Source organism: Pygocentrus nattereri, chromosome 16 (assembly GCF_015220715.1).
Source record: "Pygocentrus nattereri isolate fPygNat1 chromosome 16, fPygNat1.pri, whole genome shotgun sequence".
In the NCBI taxonomy this organism is placed as follows: domain Eukaryota; kingdom Metazoa; phylum Chordata; class Actinopteri; order Characiformes; family Serrasalmidae; genus Pygocentrus; species Pygocentrus nattereri.
In genome coordinates this window covers 12606179-12616489 of record NC_051226.1, presented here as the reverse complement: position 1 = coordinate 12616489, position 10311 = coordinate 12606179, and positions in this window count along the sequence as shown.

The following is a 10311-nucleotide window of genomic DNA, read 5'->3' as shown; positions in this document are numbered from 1 at the left end:
GGTAGGACTCCTTCTTTAGCTTGACGGCATCTCTCACCTGGGGTGTCCACCACCGGGTTCGAGGATTACCGCCCCGGACAGGCACCTACTACTTTGCGGCCACAGCTACAGTCAGCCGCTTCAACAATGGAGGAGCGGAACATGGCCCATTCTGAATCAATGTCCCCCACCACCAGACTGGGTTTGCCCAGTCTGACCGGCATCTTCGCCCACCACCTGATCCAACTCACCACCACGTGGTGATCAGTTGACAGCTCAGCTCCTCTCTTTACCCCAGTGTCCAAAACACATGGCCGCAAGTCCGATGACATGACTACAAAGTCAATCATTGAACTGCGGCCTAGGGTGTCCTGGTGCCATGTGCACTTATGGACATCCTTGTGTTCAAACATGGTATTCGTGATGGACAAACTGTGGTTTGTACAGAAGTCCAAAAACTGAACACCACTCGGGTTCAGATCAGAGAGGCCATTCCTCCCAATCACACCCCTCCAGGTCATTGCCCACGTGAGCGTTGAAGTCCCCCAGTAGGACAATAGAGTCTCCAGGAGGAGCACTTTCAAGCATCCTTCCCAAGGACTCTAAGAAGGCTGGGTACTCTGAACTGCTGTTCGGTGCATAAGCACAGACAGCAGTCAGGACCCTTTCCCCAACCCGAAGGCGTAGGGAAGCTACCCTCTCGTCCACTGGAGAAAACCCCAACATACAGGCAGGCACCTAGTCGAGGGGCTATGAGAAAGCCCACACCTGCCCGCTGCCTCTCACCATGGGCAACCCCAGAAAAGAATAAAGTCCAGCCCCTCTCAAGGAGATTGGACCCAGAGCCCAAGCTGTGTGGGGTAAGCCCGACTATATCTAGCCGGTATCTCTCAACCTCGCGCACCAACTCAGGCTCCTTCCCCTCCAGTGAGGTAACATTCCAAGTTCCAAAAGCCAGTTTCAGCAACCGAGGATCAGAACGCCAAGGCCCACGCCTTCAGACACTGCCCGATCCGCAAAGCACCGAACCCCTACTACTTCATGAGTCCCCCCTCCCATTGACCCACCACCAATGGGAGGGGGGACTCATGAAACCCCTTCGGGCTGGGCCCGGCCGGGCACCATGAGTTAATGCCCGGCCACCAGACGCTCGCTGGCGAGCCCCTTCCCCAGGCCTGGCTCCAGGGTGGGACCCCAGTAACCCTGTTCCGGGCAGGGTACACAAGTCCTGTTCTTTCATTATTTTCATAGGGGGAATTTTGGATCACTCTTTGTCTGACCTGTCACCTAGGACCAGTTTGCCATGGGAGACCCTACCAGGAGCTTTGCTCCAGACAACATAGCTCCTAGGATCGTTCAAGCACGCAAACCCCTCCACCACGATAAGGTGGTGATCCATGGAGATGATATATATATATATATATATATATATATATATATATATATATATATATATATATATATATATATATATATATATCATATAATGAGGCTATATATACAGACATATAATAATAATAATGATAATAATACTAATTAGGACCCAAGACTCAAATTGCACTACAAGAACTAGATTTCATGTAATATTAAATAGACTTGCTTATCTGGTTTTTGACACTATATGACACATATATGTTAAAGTGTTAAAAACCACAAATCACCTACTTTGCACTATGTACAAATATTTTACATCTCCATACAGTTTGAGGCAAGTGATTTAGGTAGTTTGCACACTATTAACTTGTTGGCTCCAATGCAAGACCATAAAACGCAAAATTGAGGCATAAAATAAGCGTTTGCTGATGTGCCTTGATGTGATTTGCAAAATGGAAATCTGGCTCTAGATTTCTCTACCCTACAGATCAAATTAATCTTCATGTGTTAAATGCATGATCCAGTTCTGCTCTTCTAGCTAGGGTTGGTGGGAATTAAATTCAGTTTCTCAGTTTCCCACAGCAAAGCGCTGAGGTCTCATCTTTCCTGTTGGTCCTGTCAGTTTTACAGAGCCACTTGCGAAACTCTGTTTTAAAACTGCCACCCTCGTGTTCAGACGTTTTACATGCCTGTTAGAAATCTGTCTTTATAATCCTACTTTGATTTACAATTTGTTCTCACAGTCATTGCTTTCAAATGTAGTTAAAATAGGTGGCCATTCTGTTTATTGCCTATATGCTGGATTTGATCTGAGGGCAAATGCAAGGGGATGCTATCATGCCAGTAGAAAGGAAAGACAAAAATAATGTCCTTTATAAATTTTTCATTCTTTTTTCCATCCTCCATGGATATCATCTAAGATTATATCAATGCTTTAATTCTGTCCATGTTTGAGACTTATATTCATGTACAATTGTCTAAGCTGTTTACATTCATAATTGGCTGCAGCACAAAACCCAAAATGTAATCCCACAGTATCAAATGAACTGTCATTTTTTTCTCTCATCTTTTTCTGCTCTAGAAAATAACCCTTAAAAAAAAAAAAAAAAAATATATATATATATATATATATATATATATATATATATATATATATATATATATCCTCAATATCCTCAAAATTCATCTTCAGTGTGACCACTGCTTACTGCCTACCCTGCTTATAAGACATAAAATAGAAGACATGACCATCCTGGTTGACTAAGGATGACACAGTTTGAACCTGGACTGGAGGTGCATTTCAGTGCAGAAAACGTTTTGTTTCCGTTCCCACTGCCTGTGTCTCTCCTGGAGCCATTGTAACCCCTGTAATGGGGAAGTGAGCCCGCAGAGCAGTGGCCATGGCTGCAGGCTGGAGCCTGACCCCTCCGGGTTAAGAATGTGAACCACAGAGCTCCATGGCTGGCCGCAGAGCAGCCCTTGGGGCTTGTGGAAGCAGGCAGCCCTGCTTATTGCCCAATCTCTGGGATTAGTGTCCACTTCTGCCCCCCCACTTTCTGCTCATCTTCTTCTGTTCTTCACTCACTGTTGACTTGGCTGGACTATCTCAGAAATCCAGTGGCAGTGTACATCATGTAGAACTAAGAGGCTATTAAGGCTGTTATTAATGTGCTCTGTTGTTGTAGCTTAAAGTGACCACTGTAGAGATGTACTTCAGTTCATTAGCAGCTGATTCTTCAAAACAGGATGCCTTGTTTTCAAGTTGAGGTCAAAGAGCAGAATAAAAGAAGGCATTGTCTTGCATCCAGGACATGGATTAAGCCTAACATTAAGACTAATATTGGGCTAAATTGCAATGTCAATGATCCTTCACCATTAACCCAAGTTATTACTGTCATTTTGTTGAGCTATTCCAGTAATTGCCCAATTCCATGGTTAATTACATAGTTAGTAACATTGCATTTACATTTGGTTTACATTCTGTATTGGCAAGTTTAAGTCTGTGCTTATTTCATTGTTTCTTTCAATGTCAAAATATGATCAAAAATATGGTAAAATATAACAAGACTGTGCAGACAACTGTAACTTTTCATCAAATTAAAAAAATAATAAAACATCGCCTCATCTATTTACAAACACATATATGATGATGACTGATTGAAAGCTTAGAATCCATGCTTTCCACAGAATTTCTTCATTATTTGCAATGAGGTTCAAGTGAGAAATAATTAATGTCAAATACTTAGCATATTTTTCTTATTGCTGGTAATAACTGAATTCTAAGGGTTCAAACTAAATTTGCTAAACTTAAACCAAATCTATATGTACACAATATTTTGAGCTTCCATAAAAAGTATCAATCTTCACTAGCTTTTACTTGTTTTCTCAACTTCAGTAAAAATATATGTTATACAGGCTGACAATTGCTAGTGCTGACAACTCCCTGCCTCACACTACACTTCTTCAATAGTTCTTCAAATATTTATCCTCACATGTCATTGTGATGGTCTTCTAACCATAGCCACTGTTTTCATAGAACTACGTATTGTGTATTACTCTGATAGGACAGCAGTCAGTGACAGCAACAGTGACTGTAACAGTAACATGAACACTGTAACACTGTTACTAGTCAGTAGCAGTGAACAGCTTTCATTCATATATTTCTGATTGTTAATGTCAAGGTTTCCTCCTCTTGCTTATACTGAGTTTTTATTTCTTGCTGCTTCATGACAAAACCTCTTATAAAAAGCTCTATACAAATAAATCTGGGATTTAACTGAATTGAAGGCATTTAACAGAACTACCATAGCATTCAGTACTAGTCGAAACATTTTGATCTGAAACAACTTGTATTCTTTGACTTTCACAGTGTTTAGTATAAGCTCTTATTGAGAACAGTTTATGTTTTAATATAGAGGTATGTGAATGTAGCATTAGGTGTCTTGCCCAAGGACTCTTACTGGTATGATGGACCATGTGATTTTTGATATTTATATATTATAGATTTATGCCTGTAGATTTTTTTAAAAAGGCAGATTTTTTCCTACTATTTGTAGCACAGTGTAGCATGAACTGTTATTCCTTTGCAAGGAATTTCCTGTTGGTGATCAAAAATATACATTAAATCCATTTAATATAGCTAATCTCATAGTGTGACACTGTCACTAATTTTTAAAGCATTTTGCTAAATCAATTTGATCAAACTAGTCATTCAAATAGATTTTTTACAGTAGAACCCACCTTATATTGTCCAACATCTTAGTAGTGAATTTAATCCTGAGTATAATTTGCTAAAAAAGATTGATTTCCTCTTCCATGACTCTCACACTGTGAAGATCCAGAGGCCCCAGATAATGCCGGAATGGCATCAGTGCAAACAAGCATTATGGATGAGCATGTTCTAAACGTTTAGACCACAAAGGCCTGCGCTCCATTTATCACCACCTCAAGGAGTAAAAGAACAACTGTCACTGTTACCTCAGCGGAGGCCGTCACGCCAGTGTCCCCCCAAGCCATGAGAGCGTTATTTAAAGGCGGCAAATCCAATGGAGATGCTCCACCATAAAGACTGGACTGTGTGCATGTCTTGAGACAGTGAGAGGAGTGGTCCAAACCATAAGGAGTCTAGGAGACCCACAACACCCTCCTGAGATTTATATGAGGAAAGGTCAAGGGTCAGGCAGCTATTAATCATGGCCAAAGAAAGGGATTAAATAGCTGGGTCTCGCGGGCAGATGAGAGAGCAGCCAATTGAGGCGTTTAAAAGAGTGTGCTGTGTCTGTCTTAGATTACAGAGCGCAGGCCGCAGGCTAAACATCCATCTGAGCTGTGGAGAAGTCACACTCTGTAATCAGCAGGCCAGCGCACCTCTGGAGTGGTCACTCATATATCAGAATCACTCATCTGCTCTACTACCATACAGCAGAACAGCCCTCTATGCTTTAAACAAGGGTCTAATGTTCACAGTGATGAATCAAAGGAATAACAAATGCCAGTTGCTCAGTGCACGTTAAGGCCTCCAAGCAAACCTTACAATAGGACAAGTTAATAAGTGTTTCTTTGCCTTCCCCTGATTCTCTTTTTCTAGAAGAAAAATTAGCTAGCCATAGGCCTTGTTCCAGAACCAAATCACTGAGGGTGCATTAGAATACGTCCATTTACATATATGTACAATCATAAGCCTACGTGCTAGCTAGGTTTGCATAATCATCCCAAAATTAGTGGACATCAATGTGCCAACTGCAGGATAATACATCGTGCTTATGATTATGAGCATTTGAAGTAAAATCAGAGGCATTTGCACTGTGAAGGCTAATTATAGTCTTTAGTCTTTACCTACACTGCCACAGCTGTCCTGAATACATAAACAACTCTCAGTATATTCCTACCCTGGGCTACAACAGTTAGGTAGATGGTTAAGCTGCTAGTTTTGTGGGCCAAAGATAATCTTGTAACAAGAAAGTCTGGAGACAACTGTTAGAACATTAGGGCTAAATGTGGATTTATTAGGGTACAAACTGAGTGTGAGGTTTTAAAATCAATCCAATGATTTGTGGGGTCAGAGCTCAAAGCAGGTGGGCGATGGTACACTCGTCAACGTTGTCCAGTCTGACAGCAAGTCTGTCATTAGTCCATTAATGTAGCATTGGTGTGGCTGAAAAGTCCTCCAAAACCTTCACATGTGGTAAAAGTACACATTACATATTGCAAGGAAAAAGCAGTTCTGTTAGCTAATAATATTGTTTTGCTGGCTCGCTTGTTTTGCGTGTGTTACTCTGGACGATGAAACAATATGAACTGGAGGAATTTGGTGGCAGGTTTTAGAGGGGGTGTGCGGTCGTTTGCTGCAAATTTGCCCACCAAAGGTTTAACCCCTCAGATGGCCAGGGACCAATGTTTTATCACACACTTTTATAACCTAAGAATAGTTCAACCAGCTTGCACTGAAGTCCCTGCAGTTACTGAATAATAAGCCTTAGCCTGGGACTTTAAGGGGTCAACAAGTTGTCCCCAAGTTGTTACTGTTCTGCATATTCCTCAAAGCTCAACTAAGGTTGCAAACGTTCAAACTGAGGGTGCAATGCATACTTTTGCACTGCTGTAGAACCAGGCATGGACTAGCCTGTTTTTCCATTTCAGCAAACCACACTGACCAAACAGAGGACTTTGAAACTGTTGGCCAAAGGCTTGCTGTAGATAATGAAGGCCCTGTATGTACTGGCTGGATGAAATTAGTTTAAACAAATCTTTTTGCACCCTGTCATACTAAATGCCCACTCTTTGGCCAGCATTTGTTTCAGAGAACATACAATTTGTTCCATCTCAAAGAGCGAGTGTTCCTTTGAGCTAGTCACATCCTCATCATATGGTCTGATGTGCTAAACTAGCAAAAATAATGCCTGTTCTTTCAACCAGTCCTTGCGTAATTTATCCTTGGTTATTTTCAGAGACTGAGAGACACTCCTCTCCCTCTCCACTGAGCATACATAGGAAACCACTAAACTGGCTGTGGAACACGACTGCACCTCATTAGATAATAAACGTGGCTTAAGCCGGTTTCACAGTTGTGAGATTAGCAAAAATGTTTATATGCTCAAGTCCATAATAATTGACCTATCCATGTGCTACCCACTTATGCATTCTTTAATAGCTACTGTTGTGAGGTTGGAAGAGCTTTACAGAGTAGTGGCAAAAATTCAATTAACCCTTATAAGGTATTGCTAGGGCTATGCTGAATATATATACATATATATATACATATATATATATATATATATATATATATATATATATATATATATATATATATATATATAATGTAGAATACCACATTTTAAACCCTTAAATTCCCAGGCTTACTACATTCCAAACCTTAGATACTTTATAACAGCATGAATTTGGATGCAAAGAATATTCTTATGAAAAATTGTTTGCAAAAGTTTGGGTGCCCTATGTCAAATTACATCTTGTTGATTTTCTAAGTGAAAGTAATTTAACAGATCCTCTACACAGAACACAATTCTGCATATAATGATCCACAATAACTGTTCATTTGCTGAGTTTAGCATAGTTGGAAAGAAAAAATATAAAATGTAGCCTGTGCAAAAGTTATAGACTTTTTTACATTTTATACTCAGATAATAAATAGAAATTGCTCAGTTACATTTGCAGAAAATGCCAATTTTAAGTTCCCTATGGATTTTTTCCATGTACAAAAGCAACAAAACATAAACAAGAGATTTGATATAGTGTGAAGTAAACTTTTGGCCATTTAAGGGGGGTTATATTTGTGTGTTTTCACCAAATATTCACAGTTTTTTATTACTTTGAATGAGACCCTGCCCAACCATTGCAACAGTGGCAGTAAAAGAGTGCATTTGTGAGCAAAGAATGAATATTTTAATTGCAAATATGTACATCCACCTGTTTCAGCACCCGATCTCCTTGATTTATGACTACTTACATAGACAATAGACATTGCATAAGCCTACATGCCACCAGTATCCAACACAGAGATAAACACAGCCCTGTTGAGCTAACTATGGCTAATCTCACACCATAGCATGTTTATTACGACCCCACTTACACAACTGACCTGGCAGATCCAGCGGCACTGATTGCTAGAAAGAGCTGATTAAACAGCTGTGGAACTTTCCTGGAACTATGCAGTAGATGAGCTGCAGCTCTTGGTGAACACCAGAAAGGATGAATGGCTGCAAGTGAAAACTTCATTCTACCTGTTCGTATCGTCCTTCATCATTCACACCCACCCACGCACCCGTTCTCGCCTTGAATCGGCGCCCAGTCACGGCTGCTTTAGGTTTATTGCAGAGTGTCGACAAATGTCTTTGATCTCTAATGCGCAGCGTGCTGCATTAATTATGTATCCTCCCACCAGCCGAATCGCAGCGAGTACCTTCAAACACTCAACGAGTAGAGCTGTGTTTTCACAGGCCGCTGGGACGGCTCCAGGACCTTCTGTGTGTATAAACGTACATCTGCACATACACACCCTAAGAGGCATCCGAGAAAACGCTCTACAGCACCCTGTCACTGGATCAAATCCAGCAGCACTCTCTCAGCATGCTATTAGCTCTAATAGCATTTATAGATTTGCATATATACATGGACATATGCTTCCTCTGCATATACAGCACTGTACACCGTATACAGTATCCCATGGATGCTTGTCTGGTAAGCTAATCCAGTAGTGTAAGACATACAGTGTTGTGGTAGCCACGGTGAGATGACAGCTGTATAATGATGGAGAAATGACCCAGTTCTCTGTGCAGTAATGTGCAGGGTGTTATGTAAATTCAGCAGGCTGCTGCTGTATATAACTAGCTTCAGGGCCTGCTCTAGAAGTTTGATACACTGGTTCCACTGACTTTTTCCCTCTTTTGCCTTTTTTTGCCATGGTGTGCAGCTGTAAGCACCAGTGGATGATAGGGCTGGCATGTGCATGGTGGATTTGTGTTGCAGAACTTTTTTCTTTGTTCTTGTAAGAAAACATTTCATTTTATGCTTTGCAGAAATGAGACAGTGCTTTCCGTAGGTGCATGCACTGTGTAGTGGGTGGCTATCTTTACCAAACTGAATATTTTCCATTAACCACATTATATCAAACGCATTACTCTGTTACATGCATCACTCTGCATACACTGAGAGTGACAGCAATTTAGATTAATAGCTGTAAATTTGCAACTACACAGCAAAAATGAACACCTGCACAATGCATCAAACATCTGCACAATGCATCAAACATCGGCATAATGCTTCATATGAATCCAAGGTAGCATTGTACAAGGGGAGCACCTGGAATACAATTAACACAAACTCACTTATACTGGCTCTTTTTGCTAAATGAAACTTTATACAGGACTGTAAAGAGAATGCAACAATACATTCTGTTTGTATTCACTGATTTACTTTGTCCTAGACACTCTTAAGAATGTTTAGCAGACCATAAGCCCAAGCTCATGCTTAGGGGTGGGCAATATGCTGATATCTCATTATAATTGTGATTAATTAAGTCGCAACATTTTCCTGAGTATATCACATGTATCATCAGCACATAATGAACAATGAGCAATTGCATTTATAATTAAAAAGACCTATTAGATTTAGACAGATTATTAAAAAGTATGTGAACAACAACCAGTGTATAGTAAATGCATGAACTGTACAGTAATCAGGGCTTTTCTGCAAAGATACCAGCACTGATTAACTGCCTGAGTTTCAATACTTTTTTCTATACCTTCTTTTTTGTTTACAAACCAAAAGTGGGTGTTGCTTAAAGTCTCAATAACGAAATATAATTTCTTTTTTGCGGTATTCAATGAGTCCATTATCTTTATTCTCTGTTTGCTTTTAGTTTTTTCCTAGGAAATCTGCAGGGATATTCTTCCACACCTCTAAAGCTCAGTCTTAGAAGTCGCTTGTATTGGTTGTATGCTTCTCACAATCCAAGTAAACCCAAACACACTCACTGATGTTGAGGTCTGAATTCTGGGATGGTCTGTCTTTTTCACACATCTTTCCTTTAACTTTCTTCTTCCTTATGCGAGTGGATTACTTTGTATGTAACGTCCTCAGAAATATCTCCTCGAAAATGAATAACATGTACTTAATGGGCTTGTTGACTGGAAATGAAATAAATGAAGAATGGCCTTTGACTTTCTCATAGCACTGTAATGTACATTGAAGCTTGAAATACAAACAACTATTTGCTTCATTTAATTGCCATAGATAAAGGCAGGCGATAAGGAAATGATACAGCATTGCAATACTTCAAGAAATTTTCATGATTAATGATATCCCAGATAGCAGACAGTTTTGGGCCAATTCTGGCTTTTTTACATGAATACGGGTTGACAACAGGGCAGAAGTTAGGGATGCGGGCCAGAAGAGGGCCAGATGCCAAACAGTTCCATACAGTTTTGTCTCATGTTGTATATT